Source organism: Hipposideros armiger, unplaced genomic scaffold (genome assembly GCF_001890085.2).
Source record: "Hipposideros armiger isolate ML-2016 unplaced genomic scaffold, ASM189008v1 scaffold_452, whole genome shotgun sequence".
Taxonomy (NCBI): domain Eukaryota; kingdom Metazoa; phylum Chordata; class Mammalia; order Chiroptera; family Hipposideridae; genus Hipposideros; species Hipposideros armiger.
In genome coordinates, this window is record NW_017731802.1 from 965,693 (window position 1) to 987,560 (window position 21,868).

The window sequence follows — 21,868 nt, forward strand, 5'->3', positions numbered from 1 at the left end:
AGGGCAGTGTCACTGGCCCTCATATGTGGGATCTGAACCGGGGCCCTCTGGCATCCCAAGCCAGTTCTTAACCATCGCGCCACTCGGCCAGCCCATAGTGGAAGCTTTTAACACGCCTTCTCAAAAACTAATGGCACAATCAGACAAAATATGTAGTAAATGTATAGATGATTTTAACGCGCCACTAAAAAACTGGACCTTATTGGCATAGGGGAATGCTGTGCCTAACAACTGCAGAGTATATATTGTTTTCAAATGGCATGGAACATTACCCCAAGTTGGCCACATGCTGGGGTATAAAGCAAACCAAAACAAATGTCAAAGGATTGAAATCTTACCAACTGTGTTCTTTGGCCATGGTGAAATTCAAGTAGAAGTTAATAACAAATAGATAACCATAAAATCCTTCTAGAGAATGAAGAAAAGTTGAGGGAGATGGAACAGAGGTGGGAGAGACAGATGGAATCCAGGTCAGACGGAGGCTTAAACCATACTAAGGCGTTTGCATCCTAACAGCAGTGGGAGAACATTAAGGATATACCTTGGGACTGATCTAATTAAGTTTGCATTTTAAAAAGGTCATTCTGGTTGTAGCTGTGGTGATGGGGGAGTGAGGGAAGGGAGACTGAACAAAGAATAGTTCGGAGTGAATCTGGATCTTAGAGGCAGGGGCCAGATAGCAAACCCTTACAGTATTACAGGTGAGGATGGTTGCCTGAACTAGAATGGTGGCAGTGGGGATTTTTTAAAAGGTGAAAAGATTAGAGGAACGTTTACGTGGCAAGATAGGCACTGTTGGTATTTGCTGACAAGAAATGACTCCTAGGTTTTATCTTAGTGAAATGCTGGGGTATGGTGCCATTCACTTAAATACTGCAGAACACAGGAAGTATGAGGGCAGAAAATTAGAGCTAAAGATTACAAGATAACCCAGGGGGTGCTATAGTCACTTAAGTTCAGTACAGTGTCCTGGACATGAAATGTACATTCAAGATTATAAGTGGTAAATAAAGCCATGTGAGTAGATGAGATTATGCAAGCAAATAGGAAAAGAAAGCTTATGATACAAGCTAAAGAATGCCAACTTTTAAACTTCTGATATTAAATATCATTTGAGAAAAATAAATTATTTTTCCTTACATCTTGACTTTTTAAAATACTACTATTATAATATCCTTACTCTACAGGTTTATTGTTAGTAATTTTAAGAATAACACCTAAAATTAATTCAATGCTATTAATCAACAACATCTACTAAGCTTAAAATATCTAGGTTCAAAACAGCATCAATTTTAACTCTTTTAAAAAGTAAAAAAATAGAATTTGAGATTTAATGAGTCCAATTATATAAACCATGGTTAAGACAATTGAGAAGAGGCATATAAGATGGGTGGCCTGCGGGTCCAGATGGTGTCAGAGGTCATATGCCATGAAACATACCAATCTATGTAATTGATGATTGTCTCTAATGGTGTTCTGAAATTTGATCGTAGAAGTTAATTGGTTGAGGTGATATAACTTGGAGGGTTTTAAGGCTGGTCCTTTAGATAAGGACAAGTGAGCCAAGAACATTCAGTGGTCTCTAGGCTGGATGAAAAAGGAAAAAAAAAAAAGAAGTGATGGTTCTCATTTGGTAAGCAATTATACGTTTTATCCAAATTCAGTACATTTTTAAAACATGGATATGTGTACTTTGAAAGCTTTCTTTTAAAAAACTTTGCCAAACAGTTCTCAAAAGGAGAAATTTGGAGGACTGCCCAAGCACTTGTAGATAAACTAAGAAGCTGACATTTCAACCAGGTTTCCACTAACCTCTGGATAAAGGTGGCAGTTCCAGTCCAGGTTCCCAGCCAGTCTTAGCTTTGGTGCATATTCCAGGAAGCTTTTTCAATGAGTGGTGCACAATGTCTGCACCTCCCTTTGATAAGTAGTAACAAGGCAATGTAGCAGGAACTGCATTAGTATTTCTCTTCCAAAACCCCCACAAACATCAAGTTCCCACATCCCTGCCTCTGACATAATGGCTACTACCAAAATCAATTATTCCTGGTCTCTCACATGACAAACTAGAAGAAAAAGGAATGCTTAGGTCTGGAAGTATTGATGAGGTCAAAAATTTCTCATTTGAAAGAATATCAAAGCCAGGATTTATTTAAACAGTTCCATCAGAAAACTCTGGAACTAGGGTTCAACTTACCCCTACAGTTTATATGATTCTGAATTTGTTCCCCAGTTCTGCCTTATTCCCTGACACTCAGTTCATTGGTAGCTTAGAGGTGACCCTGAACCCTGTTGTTATTCTCTTTGCCCAGGGTGTGGAATCCTCCTGTGCATAACTTCTAGATTCCTGGATTAGTGTTTCCATTCTTATAGGTTTCCCGTACAACTCTCCGTATGTCAACTTGGACCTTTGACTGCTTCTTGCTCTTCATCTTCCCAAGGATGTGCCCTGGTCATCTGTCTGAACACACTGTTCTTGATGTTAGATTTCACTAAGATACTTTGTATCAGTCTTCACTAAGACCAATTTGTTGTTTACACTTCCTGATCTGCCATGTACTCCTCCCAGCATCTGGGTTTCTTTCTTTCTATGTCTGTTTCAAAGCCTGCTTCCATTTCCAGCTGTCTTCTAGACTGTGCCACATAATTCTTGCCAACTAGGCTATTTTTCGCCCTTCCCACTTGACCATATCTGCCTCACATCTGAATACACACTATTTTTCCTGAGCTGAATCATCAATGGAGTCCACTCCTGAGGTGGGATGACTGTTCAACAGGTATGAGGACCCCCAAGTCAGCTTACAGTCAGATAAATAATAGGGCTCAAAATTAAGATACTGAACAGTGGCCATTAAAAGCAGTTTTTCCTTTCTGCTTTTTTTTTCTTTTTAATGTTTAACACATGATCAGATGATCATGTTAACAGAGCAACATTCTGTAATAAAATATAGCCAAAAAACTAACCAGGCCTTTTCACAGCTATTAGAGCAGAAAGAACTTTTAAAATGATCCTTTATATTTTCTATTACATTTGTTGGGGTGACATTGATTAATCAAATTATATAGGTTTCATGGTATTTATTGTGTTGCATACTAATGAAGACAATATGATAAGCATTTATTTTATTAGTACAAGTAAACATGATCAATTGAAATGTTGGCTCATTTCCCTGACACCATTTATTGTTTGAGATTATTATACCATCACCATATTATAATTATAATGCAACAATTTCCTGTGTCTTTCTCCCCAAAACTGGAATATTATCGTCTCTCACCTGATCTAATCCTGGCTCCCACATTTTTTAGCTGTTTTACTACTCAGGGCTTCATTTTTATTATTTGTAAAGTAAGAACAATGATAGTGCCTATTTTATAGAATTAACAGAGATTAAATGTGTTGAATACATGTTAAAGCAATTCAAAGAGTGCCCGGAACATAGTGAACCCTAACAAAGTGGTAGCTTTATTAATAACTAACACATTAGATTTTTGAACCTGACACTTTTTTCTAACTCATTGCCACTGATGGAGAGAAAGTCTTTCTACAGCTTGAGGTGAAAAACTTAAAAGTGTTGAAACATTAGGGAGTTAACATTATGGTGTGAATAAGTTGTAGTCGATGTGAAAATGAGGGCATTAGACGATTTGCAATTCCAATGGTAGATGGAGTTCAAAGATCAAGGTACCTAAAAAATGAAAGGACATGCAACTGAGTGGGGAGAGTTAGTTAGCAACAGTGAATGCTAGTGGCCCAGAGACAACCTTTAAAGACTTCACATTGCATTGGGGGAGGTCACGGAGAGGACATGACTGCCAGTTGACCCATGAGCTGGAACAAACATTAGGTGACTCCTCACCCTGTCCTCTGTCCTTGGAAAGTATGTGGGCCCACCATCCGCACACGAGGAGCTGTTTCAAGGACATAGGCTTGAGAGAGTAAGGAGTTGAGACTTTTCTGGACTGAAACCTCTATATAAACTTACAAGATCCTGACAGGCAGGGGCAGAGATGTACTCTTCTTCCACCAGACAAGACTGGACCAGTTTGATGACCAAAACAATTTTGTCAAAGGCCTCACGTTATCATTGCTGGTGCAGGAATGAACTCTACTGTGTGATCACAGTAATTCTTTCCTGCTTGCCTGCAGACACACAGCGAACCTGCAACTGTGATCGTGCTCTAGGATGAGGGGGCAAAAGTCACTAAGCCCAGCTGTGAATTAACTGCCTGGGCAGCAAATACTAAGAAAACTGGCAGCAAGATGAATGTGGGGCTGAGCCAAGGACATCTACATTTTGTACTGCTTGCCTGGGGCTAAAAACCAGGTGCAGGAATGGATGAGCGTAAGGTCCTAAGTGGGGCCAAATAATCACGCTTGACGGAGAAGCCGAGAATGTACCGGACATGGGCCAGACTGCTCCGAGGGAGACCTGCTTGTGGGCACGCATACCTGCTCTCCATGGTGAGTACGTTCCAATAACTTATGATGGGGTTTATGAATATGACTAACTTATGCTTCTCTTTGTCTTTTTCAAACTGTTCCAACTCTGGAGCAGCGCATATGTTTATACTCTAAGTAAAATGCCCTTCTCTGTAAAGGGGAAAACTTCCCTTTGTTAAGTTTTATGATGTGTGCTTAAATCTAAGTTTCCATGTTTGATAAATATATCTAAATTTCCTCCCCAACTATTCATGACTTATAAATTTCTATCTAAAGTGCTCCCAGTCATTAAATGTTGATATTTTTAATGTTTGAAAATACAGGGGGAAAAAAGAGAATGGTATAACAAACATCCACGTGCTCCACACTCAGCTTCATTAAATTCTAAATTTAATAAATTTATAAAATTCTTAATATGTCAAAATTGATTCAGATTTGTTTAGTAAAAAATCTTTACAGATACAATTGAAACTTCCTGAGTACTCTACCACAACTGTCCTTCTATCTTTAAAAGTAACCATTGTATTGAATTTGGTCATTCTCTTTCCATGCATATTTATGTATTATTCTACATGTATTCAAAATAAATAATATTATTTAACATGTTTTGAATATTTTTATATACAGCATCATCATGCAATTTGCTTTTTATATTATGTTTTTACTTTATGTTTTTGAGGTTACTTATTTTTATACATTGTCAATGGTAATTAACCTCTAGCTTCTAAAATACAACAAGCAACAAACAGTAAAATAAAAGTTTATTTCTCCCTCATGTAAGGTCCAATGTTGTTGACTCAGGTAAATGCCTACTAGAGATCCTCAAAGTGCTAACTCAGGGATCCAAGCTTTTGGCTTCCGATGGCTCCACTTAGACTCCTGTCCTTTCTAGACTCGCTGGACTGGAAGAAAGATGAAAAGAAGGGAAGGTACACCAGGATTTAGCCATCTTGGCCAAAAAGTAACTCATGATGTTTCTCTTGATAATTCTACTGCTCAGAACACGTTACACCATTACACTAACTTCAAGGGAGTTACTGAGATGCAAAAATAACAAATGATTTCAGAGCATTGATTAGAAAGTGTTGCCATTAATTGTCTGCTTGAATTTGTAGAGATTTGTCTGCTGTTAATCTGTGTACTATATAAGCAATGGGTGCACATCAGCTACCGTAGTTTTGCAATATGTTTACTCTCTCTGATTAGCGGGAAAATACATTCAAGTTTTTCTACTAATTCATACAGCCTTTGTATATCTTTATTCATTCCATTTTTCAAGATGTGTTTTTTTCATCTCCTACAATGTACCAGGATTTTTGCTATATACAGTCACAGATATTATTCCTAGCAAGGACACAAGCTAGTGGGAAAATACAAAGGTATGACAGTTAAGTTCGCGAACTCATCCTAGAAAAAGTGCTACATACCTCATTGCTGAATATCACTATGGTCACCTTTGAAGTACAACCCTTGGGAAGCTATGCACTGATGCCAGCACCTAGTCCACCCTTCAAAGCAATTTTGGAACTTGTTTTCTGGAATGGCCATCAGAGCTGTGGTCGTATTGCCCTTTATGTCCTGAATGTCATCAAAATGTCTTCCTTTCAATATTTCCTTTATCTTTGGGTAAAGAAAGAAGTCATTGGGGGTCAGATCAGGTGAGTAGGGAAGGTGTTCTAACACAGTTGTTTATTTACTGGCTAAAAACTCCCTCACAGTCAGTGCCGTGTGAGTTGGTGCATTGTCATGATGCAAGAGCCATGAATTGTTGGCGAAAAGTTCAGGTCGTCTAACTTTTTTACACAGCCTTTTCAGCACTTCCAAATAGTAAACTTGGTTAACTGTTTGTCCATTTCGTACAAATTCATAGTGAATAATCCCTGTGGTATTAAAAAAGGTTAGCAAAATTATTGCAACAAGTTCGCAAACTTAATTGTCAGACCTTGTATTTATCCAGCTAACTATAGAACTATGGGAAAGATGTTCAAATAGAGGTTTTAACCAAATGCTGAAGCAGCTGGAATAGTAGAGAAAACTACACTTTGACGTTCCCAAGGATGAGATGGGCAGAGATGCACTGTAGAAACAGATTCCAGCGTTTAAAAGGCTTGCTTCTGTTTATACAGAAAATCAGAACAGTTCAGTGTTATATACCAAGTACATTGTAATGGAGAAGGGGTTCAATCAAGGAAAAACAATAGCAATAATATAAGTAAGAGATAGATTCATGGTTCCTTAGGTCCCCAGGAAAAAACATATAAATCAGGCTGCAAAAATTAAAGATTATTTAAAAATGCCTCACTCTTTGCCGTATAAAAATTCATATTATTGGATACTGAAAGAAAAAAATCAAGCCTATTATTTTGATTATTTCTTCTTCCTCATCATTAAAAATGTTCTAGCTCTTTAATAATAATTTAATAGAAATTTTTGGAAAACCATAATCATTTGAGTTGATTACTAAAGTGACATAGTGACATTTTAGTGAATTATAAAATTGCTTAATTATTTTCTGAAAAATAGAAAAATCAAATCCAGAAATGTTTTTCACTGTCCCCTAGGTGACAAAATTTTTATCATGCAGACTATTTAATGAACAAAATGATGTTCCTTGGTTGAAATTAGACTAGAATCAGTTTTTGAACTAGGTGTTAAAATCCTCCACCTGTTGTTATTAGAAAATTTAACTTGTAGTAAATAACATGGGCTGTTTTAAAAGCAGATTGAGAATGCCAGAATTAATGCAGAAAGGGATAATGAGTTGTTTAGAAAGAAAGGTATTTGGAGTTAACTGACCTGAAATTACTTTTACTAGATGTGTGTGCTTCTGCACATCATATAGTTTCTATGTATCTCACTGTTTCTCACCTTAAAATGAGAGTGTTGGGTCTGATTGTTAAATTTACTGCTGCTGTTAACATTCAATAAATCCAAAGGAGTGTTTGGCAACATGCTTTTGATATGACAACTGTCAGGGGAAAATGTTATAACTCTGGCAACCATGTGACATTATACACACCTTCAATGATGTTTAGCTGATGGTTGCATTATTCACATGTTTACTTAAATTACTGGGAAAACTAAAAAGTAACTGAATACTGCATGCAGTATAACTTCAAAGAAATCCTGAGAAAATACGAGATAGATTTCTAGGAGAATTGTACTGTAACAACTACTTTTGGAAGTCACCTAAAGGCTAACCCCAAAAAAGTAAATAAGAAACAACTGGGAAGAGTAACTATAAACCACAAAAAATTAAAAGGTTCAAAATCTAATGATTTATTTTACACACACACACACACACACACACACACACACACACACACGATTCTGTTTGACCACTAACTGCAGAAAACTGGCACAATATTTAACTTCTTTATTCTTTTTTTCCATTTTAAGTATTCTTTATTCATTTTTAAATGGTAAAAGTAATACATACTTGTTTACCATGATGCATAAATTTTAAAGGAAAACATAATTGTATTTAACTTCTTAATGGCTGAATGCCCTCATCATGATTATTTTATAAATAGCACGTGACTAATCTGTCAATCAAAATTTTGCACACTGTTATATTCACTGATGGAGCCTATGGATTGGGCTTTTTTTCATCCACAGATTGCTAAGGAGAGGTTCAAAATTAGGTTAGTGTGATAGGTTATCCTCTCTCAGAACTCAAGTAATTAGTTTTTGTTAAGTTCAGATTTCAATTATTGACTTTTCTCTTCCAAAATTGAATCTCTTACCAGTTTCCCTATTGTTTATTCATGTTTTCATTCAGTTTTTCCTGTTACAAATGTAAGCTGCCTTTTCCTCTTTCACAAAGAATGCTTTTTTGTCTAATCAGTTGTTGAATTTTTAATGTTTCTAGTTCCTAGCAATAAAACAAATGCCACAACAAAATTATGTGATATGACTGGAGATCTAATCTTTTAGAATATTTTTCTTCATCTTTTGCTCTTTACTGATAATTTATAAAGTTTGTATACATCACCAACTTTTAAACGGGAAAATTTATTTTCTCTGAAAATAAACTTTCAAGATTGTCCATTCTGTTGTCAGTTCAGCTTTAAAATCTTAACGAGATTGAATCAAAATAATTTGGAACTGAAACTACAGATCTCAAAATTCACGAATTTTCAAAAAAATAATGCCTTTCTCATCTGACTGATGGAAGATTCATTGTGTCCTCATATTGGTTGACCTATTACCAATAATCAATGCAGTTGATTATTTCCTTTTTTAAAAAACACACTTTCCTCCCTTGGTTTTCTTTCTACCTACTGTTTCTTCTTGGTCTCCTTTCTAGTTACTTTCTATATACCCAACCTCAAAAAGTTGAAAAACCCCAGGGCACCCTAAATTTCTTTCATTTTCTACCTAAATTCACAATGTTGGTGAAATTATGTAGTTCATGGCATTAAATACTGCATTAGTTTATTAGGGCTGCCACAACAAAATGCTACAGACTGGGTGGCTTAAACAATAAGAATTTATTTTCTCTCAGCTCTGGAAGCTGAAAGTCCAAGATCGGAGTGTCAGCTTCCAGAACTGTGAGAAAATAAGGTCCTGAGGGCTCTCTCCTTGGCTTGTAGATGGTCTTGTTCTTGCTGTGTCTTCACCTGTCCTTTGCTCTGTGTGCAAGTGCTCCTGGCATCCCTTCTTCTTTTTCATAAGGACACTAGTCCTATCGGATCAGGGCTCCACCCTTGTAGCCTCATTTAACATTAATTACCTCTTTAAGGGGTCAATCTCCAAATATAGTCATATTGAGGGTAGGTATTCAACATATGAATTTGGGGGAACACACATTAAGTCCATAACAAATATCACCTACATGCTGATGGCTTTCAGCTTCGTATCTCCAGCCAAGACCTCTTTCTTGAAATGGAATTATCCACATATATCCAATTTAGAATTTCCAAAATGGACCAACAACACAAACCCCCTCCCATCCCAAACTGTTCCTCCACACTCTTCCCGTCTCAGACAATGGCATCTCTTCCATCTGCTCAGCTCAGAGACTTCAGAGTCATCCCTAATTGCTCCTTCCCTCACTCACACACCATATCCAATCTGTCAGAAAGCCCTATTAACTCCGGCTTCAAAATACATCCAGAAAGTGGCCATTGCTCATCATCTTCACTACTATATGTGTCCACCCGGTTTAGTGACCTAACTCCTTCCATCCTTACCCTCTGGCAGTCTTTATCCTGGATTAGTTAGAGTGATTCGCTTAAAAACCAAGTCCGATCATGTTATTCTCCACATCAAACCCTTACCCTGGCTTTCATCTTACTCAATAAATCCTGAAACTCTCGCACTCGTCTGCTGCTTTGTCCTGCCTCTCACTCTGCTCTAGCATCACTGGCCTCTTTGAACATACCAGACACATTCCTGCTTCAGTATTTACATGCTTGCTGTTCTCTGTTGGCAATGGTCTTCCTCGCTCGATCCACACAGCTCGCTCCATCACTATCCATAGCCCTTTACTCAAATGTCACCTTTTCAATGAGGTCCTCCCTAGCCACTCTTCCTCAAGTTTTAAGGAACATCCTTCCCCAGGTTCTTATTTCCATTGCCCATTTGCCTTCTTTTTCTCCTACCACCATCTAAATATAGAGTATACTCTATCTATTTACCTTGTTTATGGTAATATACACTCCGTGATAGAATATAAACTCCATGATAGCAAGAATGGATTTTTATCTGTTTTGCGCATAGCTGTATGCTCAGTATTTAGAATAGTGCCTGGTTCCTATTAGACAGTCAATACGTATTGCTGAATGTATTTATCTATTTATCCAATAATTCAACAAGTATGTATTGCATACCTGTTTTGTGCCTGATATAATGGCAGATAAGGGATATGCATTGGTGATTTAATGAAAAATGTTTTCTTTTTCCCTCACAGAGCTTCAATTTAGTGGTTTTATTATAAGAACGCATATGATAAGACAGTAAAGCACACAGAAACGTAAAGCACACACTCAGCCACAGGACGTGCTGAACCACTAAGAACAGTAGATATCATGCAGTTGGAAATGGAAATGGAAGGCATTCTCGCCGCCCATCTGTATTGCCATATTGTTGGCTCTTCTATAGGTGTGGAGATCTCTAGTCATGTGTGGTCTTCTCTCAAGTGTTTCACCCTATTATTACTCAACTACTATCCCAGTTACGTCTTGTCTTCTTGGGGGATCCTCCATTATCTGTTCACCAACATTTGGTTAGGTCACTCTCTGTGCTCCACTTTTCTCTCTCAGAAGAAGTGTAACACAGTGGTTAACAACATTGGCTTTAGGTTTTGACTTTTTGGGCTTGAACCCTGACTCTGTCACATGTAACCTGTGTGGCCAATAGTAAGTTGCCTTTTCCATTTGTTCTTCTTCTAAAATATCTGAAAAATGAAGACAATACTACCAGTGTTTAGAAATGTTAGATGTAAATGGCGTAATATTTAATAAAGACTCAAAACAGTGTTTGGCACATAAGAAGCAGCAATAAACTATAGCTTTCGTTTTTAATTCATAATTTCTATTTAAGGAGTATGGCTTATTCAAAGTATCTGCTCTTTTCTGTTTCCTCATAACCCTTCAACTTCAACACACCTCCTCTAACTCATAAATGTTTAACTTATGTACATTTAGTCTATCGCTTCAGAATAATTTCTGAATTGCTTTCCATTTCACTGCATTTAATGTAAAAATTAGAGAGTAATTTGTTTTGCTGGCTTGTTTGCTTACCACTTCAGTTTGTGTCTTAATTTCCTTTCTTGCATTAATGTTTTGTTTTGCTGTAGTAAGCCTTAGGTAAATCTCGCTGGAAGGATCTGTGGGGGGCAAACCTTTCTCAGCCCTTTAATAACTTAATATTTCCAACACAACTGAATGCTAATTTGTGGGAGTATAGAATTAGCAATTCAAAGTCATTTTCACTCAGAATTTTAAAAACATCGCTTCATTGCTTTCTGGTACTAAATTTGCTGGTAAGAATTTCTGATGCATAGGTTAATAAACTTCTGTTTGTTTTTCTCCTTTAAAAAAAGAATTTCTGGTACTAAATTTGCTGTAAGAATGACAAATTATTCTCTTTTCTATGTAGATAACATGATTTATTTTTTTCAAGAGAATTTTGGATTTTTTTTTCTTTCTCTAAGATGTTCTGGAAATTCACCATAATATGACTAATTAATGCTGTTTGACATTCAATGAACTTGTTCAATCATAAAACTAATAACTTTTGTCACTTCTGGGACATTGCTGTTTCTTTTATTATTTGCTCCCCACCTTTTTCTTTTCTTATGAAACTTCCATATCTCTTTTCAATGACTATTTTGTCTTTTGCAATGCAATATTGATAATTACTTGATTCTATCATCTGGCTCACTAATAAAATTTTTATTTGTGTCATTAAATTAATCTATCAATTTTTCTGTTAAAATTTACAATTATATTTCAATTTTCTAGAACCCCAGTTTGCGTTTTATTTGTCGTCATGTTGACTTGTTTTTGCCTAACAGCTTATTCATTTTATTGTTTATTCTGTATGTACTTAAACCTTTTTCAAGGTATTATACTTGCTTTAAAATAGTCTTACTCTCTATAAGGATTTAGTTGTCTGTTGAGTTTATTTCTTTTCCTTCATGATTTTGATTTTCCTTAAACATTTGCCAACTTTGATTATCTGTATGTATGTGTGTGTGTGTGTGTGTGTGTGTGTGTGTAATCTCCATATTAAATAGTATTTCATTTCTTAAATCCATATTAGAATTGTTCATGCATATAGTTACTACATTTATGATTTCAGGAAGGGAAAGAACCTTTTAATTTTCAAATATTTCACCCCATACTTATTCAGCTTTAATATATAAAAGTGACTGTATGACTGAAGAAAATATTTTGTTGCTTAAAATATTGGATGATTTAGGTTTTATCTCCAAGAGGGAGGATGGTTTTATAAATTTAATTTCTTTACTCAGGAAATTATTACAGTATTTTTTAATTAATAAATCACGCTGTTGCTATATCATTTAACTGACTAGTCCAAATGTCTAGGTTTTCCAAAATTTCCTTCAAATCACTCTTAAAATAATTGAGAGAATTTCAGTAACAACAAAATAAAAATGATAGGTTAGTAATGTTTTGACCTCCATTTAGTAATAGTAAGTATGTATTTAATATAAGGCAGGGGGGAAAAAACAGTTTTGTTTTCCAACCAAATCTACTTTTTTTTCTAGTCTGGCTCTCATTTAGCTATGAGTTGGGAAACACGAGTTTTCCTCTCCTTACCTTACTCCCTTCCTATTCTCCTCCCATCATCCCACTCCTTTCATCATTGCAAAGAGTATATTCAGCTCTCCCTGAAATACTACCATTTTCTTTATCTCAATGAGCTACTAACACGAAGCCTTTGCTTGTGTTTCCACCTATCCTCACTCCTCCAACGTCTTAGCTCTGTGAATTCAAGGTCTAGCAGAAAGTCTCAACTCTTTCAAGGTGTCTTCGCTGACTTCAGGTTAAGATGGAAAGCTCTTTTTCTCATTTCTAGTATATTTTGCATTATAAATTGGTTATTTGGATGTGTTTATTCTGTTAGTTTTTACCTTTTATTGCTGTATAATTCTAAAATATTTTTAAGTAAATCAGTGAGCCCTAAGGCTATATGTTTAGACAGGAAAACGTTCACCTGGAAAATCCCCTGGTTATTTGTAACACTGTTGTTATCCAGTTAATCCAGAGCACTAAAAATTTAGTCTAAGAAACAAGTAAGATGAAAAGGATACATAGTTCCTACTAAAAAACAAACAAAAAAAAACCAGTAAAAGCTCTACAGATTGACAAAGCTATGAATGGCAATGCTTTTAAAGACAGTCTAAAACAATACCTCACTGTAACAGCCTTAATAACCATTCTCTCTGCTTTTCTCCTACCCATAGCACATTTGTCAGCCAGAGGTCACAACACTACAAGCACTTCCAGTTTTCAGAGTGACCCTTCATAAGATCCTGCTTTGGGAGCATAGGTCTGTAGTGCTTAAAAAAAAACCAAAACTCTAATTCTGGCTTCTTCTAAAAATGTAAATGACTCATACCACAGGATAAATCCTAAATGCATTTAATTACATAAGAGCATTTGCAAAAATCATAATTACTTCAATAGAGGTTTAAAAAGTATCTTTTAGGGGCAACATATTTTCATAATTAATAGTGTACTGCTAAAGGGTATAGATTGTCATTAGACTACCTGAATTTGAATTCTGTCTCTACCATTTAATTGTTTGACCTTCGATATAATGAACTTTCTATGTCTCAGTTACTTCATCTGTAAAACAGAACTAATTATAGCATCATTACTTCATAAGGTATTATAAGCACTAATTATGTTGTGTTTTAAAAAGTATTAGTAAGTAATAAGCCCATCAAATATTAACTATTCTTACTAATGTAATATCAGTATTTTTTTAATAAAAGGAATAACTGGAACTATCTCTTAATAAGATAGAGCATATAGTTTAAAAAGAAGAAATCATATATTTACCTAGGTAGAATTCTCCTTAAAACAAAAGAATGCCCTTATAATCACCAAATTCTAGGAATAGTAATTTGAGAAGTTCAAAAGAAGTATATAGAAAAAGAATAAAATATGAATTTAATTATTTAAGATAGCAATTTATAAAAATGTTATAGCATTGTGATTAAAGAGTAAAAAATAAAGAGGTAAAACTATATATGGTTATATTACGTGATACAAATTTTAACCTGAAAAGTCCACATTATAATATGTGAATTAGAAGAGCTAAAAAATACAAAGTAAAAGAAAAAAACATTTTTTATATTAGCAGCTAAAAATCTGTCAAATAATTGGCTTTCATTATAGTCTGAAACAGAAGAAATTTTTTCAAAGAAAATAATAAACCCTTAGAGAATAGGTCATATGCAAAAAACGAAGTGAGACCATTTCCATTAGTAGATAAAAATACTATTTAATTAGTAGATTTACTGTAAAATCAGCATTACATAAGATTTTTATAATCAATAAATTAATACAGCACTTAATCTATAAAAAAGTGTGAAAGCATAACAAAGGATATATAAATACTTTAAAAGGTAATAATGGGGCCGGCCGAGTGGCGCGATGGTTAAGATCTGTCTTGGGACGCCAGAGGGCCCCGGTTCGGATCCCACATATGAGGGCCAGTGACAATGCCCTCTACAACTAAGATGCTGAACAGCAGCTCAACTTGGAGCTGGGCCGCAGCCCCTGCTGCAGTGGGTTGCCATGGGCTACCGTGTGTAGCCAGCAGCCAGCGTGAGCGGCCAGCAGATCTGCCTCACCCAGGAAGAGCGCAGTGATGGTGCCAGCTTAGGCCAATGAAGCAACGTCCTCTACAACTAGAATAAAGAACAAAAGGATAGCAACTTGTCTGCTCCCCTTCCCCCAATTCCCCAATAAAAATCTTAAAAAAAAAGGCAATAATAAAGTGGCTATCTTATCAAAATTCAAACTTTACTAATAGTGATTGTGATAAAAAATATATCATGTTATGAATGAAAGTTTGTCCTTTGACCAGTTATACAATGAATAAGTTCTTAGGATCTAATGCACAGCATGATGATTTTAGTTAATAATATTGTATTGTATACTTGAAATTTGCTAAGAGAGTAGATCTTAAGTGTGCTCATCACACACACACACACACACACACACACACAAATAGTAACTGTGAAATGATGGGCGTGTTAATTAACTTGATCGCAGTAAGCATTTCACAGTGTATATGCATTTGAGTTTTAGGATTGGTTTCTTAATTCCCACTATAGCTGTAGGAACTCTGATTCAAATTGATTAGATTTCGTATCATGGATAGAATTGTCATAATTATAATATGGAGACTTCCCAGCCACAAATATAGTACATTTTCCGTTTATGTAGATCTTATTTTATGTCCTTCAATAATGTTACACAGATTCTTTATAAAGTGCTTGCACATCTCTTTTTCAATTATTTCTAGGTATATTTGAGTTTTTGCTATTATTGTAAGGGAATAAGTTTTCCTATGAACTTTCTGTCTCAGTTACTTCATCTATTTTTTTTAATTGGTAACTAACTGCTGTGTATAGGAATACTACGATACTAACATATATCCAAATGTTGTTTTATTTTGAATCCAGCAAGCTGGTTTACTTCTCTTATTATTTTCTCATATGTTTGGAGATACTGGATTTCCTTTCTAGACAAACTTACTATGCGGAAACAAGGAAAGTTTAATTCTTTCCTTTTCTATTTTTCTATCCTTTCTCCCACATTTTTAAAAGATTATTAAAATATAGCTAACATACAATATTATATTAGTTTCAGGGGTACACCATAGTTATTCAACATTTATATACCTAAAGAAGTGATCACCATGATAAGTCCAGCAACCATCTGACATTGTACTATGCTATAAGGATATTATTGATTATATTCCCTATGCTGTGCATGAAATCCCCATGACTTATTTGTTTTATACCTGGAAATTTGGACCTCTTATTCCCGTTCACCTTTTCCCCCTTTTGAAATTTTTCAATTACAGTTGACATTCAGTATTATTTTATATTAATTTCAAGTGTACAGCATAGTGATCAGGCATTTGTATAATTTAAGAAGTGATCCCCCTGACTAGTCTAGTACCCATCTGGCACTATACATAGTTATTACCATATTATTGAGTATATTCCCTATGCTTTGCTTTACATCCCCACAACAACTACCAGTTTGTACTTCTTACTCCCTTCACCTTTTATACCCTGCCCCCAACCCCCTCCCATCTATCAAACCAACAAACCTAGCATCTGACACCATACATAGTTATCACAATATTATTAACTATATCCCTTATGCATTACCCTACATCCCCCAATTATTGTGTAACAACCAATTTGTACTTCTTAATCCCTTCCCCCTTTTCACCCACACCCCCAACCCCCTCCCATCTGGCAACCATCAAAATATTCCCTTTATCAATGAGTTTGTTTCTCTTTTGTTTATTTATTTTGTACTTTAGATTCCACATATAAGTGAAACCTCATTGCATCTGTCTTTCTCTGATTGACATACTCCATTCAGCACAATTCCCTCCAGGTCCATCCATGCTGCCACAGATGGCATGAATGCATTCCCTACCCTGGCCAAGCAATATTCCACTGTATATATTTACCATCTCCTCTTTATCCATTCATCCATTGACAGACACCCAGGCTGCCTCCACATCTTGGCCATTGTAAACAATGCTGCAATAAAGATATGGATGCACATGTCCCCTCAAAGCAGTGTTTGGGTTTCTTAGGATAAATATCAGAAAGTGGGATTACTGGGTCCTTCATTGTCTCTTCCTATAGCCTTTGTTTTAGAGTCTATGTTGTGTGGTATAAGTATTGCTACCCCAGCTATTTTTTTTTCATTTCCATTTTCATAAAATGTCTTTTTCCATCCCTTTACTTTCTGTCTGTGTGTGCCTTTCAACCTGAAGTGAGTCTCTTGTAGACAGCATATGTAAGGGTTTTGTTTTCTTATCCATTCGGTCCTCCTTTGTCTTTTTTTTTAAATTGGGGAATTGGGGGGATTGGAACAGTGCTGGGGAATTGGGGGAAGGGGAACAGACAAGTTGCTGTCGTTTTGTTCTTCAGTCTAGTTGTGGAGGACGTTGCTTCACTGGTCCAAGTTGGCACCATCATTGCGCTCTTCCTGGATGAGGCAAATCAGTCGCCAGCTTCTGGATGGCCACTCACGGTGGTTGGTGGCCGCTCACGCTGACTGCTGGCTACACACGGTAGCCCATGGCAACCCACTGCCACAGGGGCTGCAGCCTACGCCATCGCCGGCGACTCAGGGCAGCCCAGCTCCAGGTTGAGCTGTTGTTCAGCATCTTAGCTGTGGAGGGCAGTGTCACTGGCCCTCATATGTGGGATCTGAGGGGCCCTCTGGTGTCCCAAGCCAGTTCTTAATCATCACGCCACTCAGCAGGCCCCTCCTTTGTCTTTTGATTGGAGCATTTATTCCATTTACATTGAAAGTAATTGTTGATAGATTTGTAGCTATTGCCATTTTATTATTTATAATTTTGATATATTTTTTCCCATCCTAAAGAAGTCCCTCTAACATTCCTTGTAATACTGGTTTGGTGGTGATGAGCTCCTTTTGCTTTTTCTTGTCTGGGAAGCTCTTTATCTTCTATGTTAAATGATAGCTTTGCTGGGTGAGTAGTGGTTGTAGGTCCTTGCTTTTCATCACATTGAATATTTTGTGCCAGTCCCTTCTAGCCTGCAAAATCTCTATTGGGAAAGTAGCTGACAATTGTATGGGAGCTCCCTTATAAGTTACTAGTTGCCTTTCTCCTGCTGCTTTTAGGATTCTCTCTTTGCCTTTAACTTTTGCCATTCTAATTATAATGTGTCTTGGTGTGGGCCTGTTTAGGTTTATCTTGTTTGGGATTCTCTGTGCTTCTTGGATGTGTATGTCTATTTCCTTCACCGGGTTAGGAAACTTTTCAGTCATCATTTCTTCAAATAGGTTCTCAAGTCCTTGCTTTCTTTCTTCTTCTTCAGATATCCTTGTGATGCAAATGTTATTAGGCTTGATGTCCCAGAGGTCTCTTAAACTAGTCTCACATTTTTGGATTCTTTCTTTCTTTCTTTCTTTCTTTCTTTCTTTCTTTCTTTCTTTCTTTCTTTCTTTCTTTCTTTCTTTCTTTCTTTCTTTGTTTGTTTTTGCTGTTCCAATTGGATGATTTATACTACTTTGTCTTCCAAATGACTGATTTGATCCTCTGCTTCACCTATCAGCTGGTGATTCCTCTAGTGCATCTTCATTTCAGTTATTGTAGTCTTCACTTCTGACTGTTTTTTTTTAATTTATGGCTTTTATGTCCTTTTTTATGCTTGCTATCTCTTTGTTGAAGTTCTCACTAAGATCCTGAAGCATCCTTATAACTATTGTTTTGAACTCTGTTTCTGGTATGTTGCTTGCCTCTGTTTCATTTAGTTCTTTTTCTAGAGCTTTCTCATGTTTTTTCATTTGGGATAAATTTGTTTGTTTCTTCATCTTGGCTGCCTCTCTGTGTTTGTTTCTATGTATTAGGTAGATCTGCTGTGTTTTCCAGTCTTGGCCAGGTGGCCTTATGTAGTAGGTGTTCCGTGGGGCCCAGTGGAATAGTCTGCTTGGTTACCTGCTTTGGGTGCTCCAAGTGTGTCCCTTGTGTGGGTTGTGTGTGCACTCCTGTTATAGTTGAGCCTTGATTGCTGTTGGCATGTCAGTGGGTGGGATTGACTCTCAGGCTGACTGGCTATGGAGTTTGGCCACATCCACAGCTTACAGGCTGCTGTGGGGGGGGGGCACTGACCCCATGGAGTGGGATAACCCCAGCAGATTCTGGTGCCTGGTGAGATTGTTCTATTTGTGTGCCCCTTGTGGGGCTAATTGGGTGGTGCTCTGCTGTGGTCTGAAGTCAACCTATAAGTACGTTGGTTCTGGGGTCTCTTGGGTGGGGCCTGGTGCAGGTCAGGTCAGCCACTGCCTGTGACTGGCTGGGAACTACCTGGTAGGAGCTACAAAGCAATTCACATTTGGCTGTTGTCTGTGGTAAACCTGGAGGTATATGGGAGATGCCATGCTGCAGACCAAGGACCGGGTCTGGCGTAGCTCCACAAAAAGCCAGGACCCTCTGAGACCTGCTGCCACCTGCCAGTTCCCATAAGGTTCTGATAAAGCCTCATGTGGTACTGGTATGCAAGTTAGGTGAGGCCGGGTATCAGTGAGTCAACAGGAAGGAGCTGTGGAGCTCACCAGGCCAATCAGATTCAGATTTGGCCTGTGGAGACGGGGCTCAACACAGGAAAGATGGCACCCGCCTGCTGGCTGCATGGGAGGAGGGCCCCCCACAAGGAAAATGGGGACTGTCCCTCCAGTTCTTGCCCCATTACACAACTCAGTCTCTCCCCATATGTCTCCAACATCCCCAGAGCCATAGTGAGTGCCTGCGTGGGTCCTTTAAGAGAATGCCTGCATTTCCCATAACCTTCCGTCCCACCCTAACAGAATTCTCACTGTTTTTCACAGCCAGAAGTTGCTGTCTTGGTGTAGAATTAACCCCTGGTCATTCACAGAATATAAAAGAATTTAGGAGACTCTACAAGAGTATCCAGAGAAAAGATTTATTGAAAGTTAAAAAGGGAGAGAGAAAGAGAGTTCTGTTTGGAACTGGCAGAAGTTTTGCCAGGGCAATCTGATGGAGACAGCTACAGAGACAGAGGGGTAAGAGAGAGATGCTGGCAGTTGTGCCAGGGCAGAGTCAATGGGGAACAGCTGCACCAATGAGAAGGGGTGCTGGGGTTTTACATTTCTCCATGCAGGATGTAGGGTACTTGTCAGCTTGCAGAGGGGCTGCCATTATAATTGTTTTCTCCTGGGAGCTGTCCTCTTCCCATCTATGATGGATGTCAGTTTGCAGGGGGTTGCTGTTGTCATTGGGAACCATTCTGTTCCCACCTATGATGGATGTTAGGTGCTTGTCAGCCTGCAGGTGCAGTGCTAGCCAGGGGAGTTAGAGCCAAGCAGTTAATGTTTAAGCTCTCTCCTGTTAGCCCACAAGTTCACTCCTGTTAACTCTTTGCCTATCCCATCCTGCCAGCTCACAAGCCCTCTCCCATTAACTCCTTACTTATCTCATCAGTTGTCGGGGCGTCTCATCGCAGAACCAGTACTCCAGGCTAGGGAGTGGGGGCTGGGGTCCCTAGCTTTTTTGTGGGGAAGTGGCCAAGATACCTCTCCCAGTTTTCAACTGCCACACATGGGTGTGGGACCAGCCTACTTCATGTCTCCACCCTTCCTATCAGTCTTGACATGGCTTCTTCTTTATATTCATAGTTATAAAACTTCTGTTCAGCTAGACTTCATATGGTCTCCAGGTTGATTGTTCTATAATTTCAGTTGTGATTTTGATGTGTTCAAGGCATGAAGCAAGTACAGCGTTTATCTACTCTGCCACCTTGGGTCTCTTCTCTGTTTTCCCCCCAGTTTAAATTGTCTCATTGCAATATCCTGCCTCTGGTATAATGTTGAATATTCACACTTTAGTGGTAGTGACTCCTAACTATCACAATTAATTGCTTTTCAATTTAAAAAATAACTTTACAATTATGTATTCATATCTATCAATATTTTCTTGAATTTTTCTTCTTTGGCCAGCATATATCAAAGAGGAAAGATGTTTAATATTCATTTACTAAATGTTGAATGATTATATTGCATGTGCCTATCTGTTATTCCTATGATTTCATTTTTTACCTTTAAGTCTTTAACTCAGCTGACACTTATTTTAGTGAAAAGTATAAGGAAATGCTTATACTCGTACACTATTATTTTCCGAAGAGATAATTTTCCTACTGTTTATTGGAAAACCTGTTATTTATCCACTAATTTGAAACATTAATTTGACAATATGCTTAATTTTTTATTCTGAGGCTAATTTCTGGGCACTGAAGGATAGGTTAAGGTGGGAATTTATTTATTTTTCAGTTTTGGTAAGGATCTTCTTTGTAGTACTTCCAAACAATTATTATCACCTTTATTTCACATATATCTAATCTAATGTATCCATTCATATAAGATTTTAAGCCAACTTGAGGATAGATAATAATGGACCAATTATGACTACAGAGTCTCATACTTGCTAGGCAAATAATAGAGGCTCAATAAATAAAAGCAAGACTGAATGGAGGTGAACTTTAGCTATATTCTTAAACTATGAATTGAAATATTTATTATTTTGTTTTAACAGAATCTCTATTAGTCTTCCCTTTAAAGTGTGCCATCTACATTAAAGTTACATAGTGTGTCTACGTAGCTTATTAAAAACAGCTTTAGCTTGTACATTATTTGCTTGGACTCGGTATTTATAAGAATAAATAAATAAGCAGGACAAATTTGAAAGTGAAGCCATCATTTTCAAGTTTGATCCCAATTAAAAGCAACTATCTAAAACTGCTTACTCTATATTCTAATCAATAAGAATCTTCACTAACAATATCTGTAAGGTTTTTTTATCTTAAGGCACTTCCATCCTAGTTGGATGATCATTTTTAGGGTACTGCTTTGGCCCCCCCTAAAGTTATCAGTAGAAGAAAATAGGAGTAGCAGTGACTAATGGATTTAAGGGGCAGCGTTAACAAAACAAAATGGAAATTGACTTGAACCTTAAAGGGGAGAAGATCTTAATTTAGAGGATTGGTTTGGGGAAGAAACAAGTAACTTCACAGAGGAAGTAAGTGTTGGTTTTTTCAAGCCATGAAAAGTCCCACACTGTGTCTGGATCTGGTGATTTTTTAAAAAATCAATTATTTACTTATTTCTTTTTATTATTTTAAATTTATTTATTTCCCAGTTA

At 37.0% G+C, this 21,868-nt stretch overlaps 1 protein-coding gene across 3 annotated transcripts in view; it reads left to right on the top strand.

Moving 5' to 3' along the window:
• The first annotated feature begins 4,346 nt into the window (after positions 1–4,346).
• The window catches only part of GABRB1 (gamma-aminobutyric acid type A receptor subunit beta1), a 432,747-nt gene continuing 415,225 nt past the window's right edge, over positions 4,347–21,868 (top strand). Inside the window, exons 1-2 of one of the 3 annotated variants that reach the window (XM_019665772.1) lie at positions 4,347–4,465; positions 5,337–5,405. The gene's annotated coding sequence lies outside the window, so the exon portion shown is untranslated. Of the gene's footprint in view, positions 4,466–5,336; positions 5,406–13,413; positions 13,469–21,868 lie in introns of those variants that run through there. The other 2 variants (XM_019665771.1, XM_019665773.1) reach the window with 2 other exon arrangements.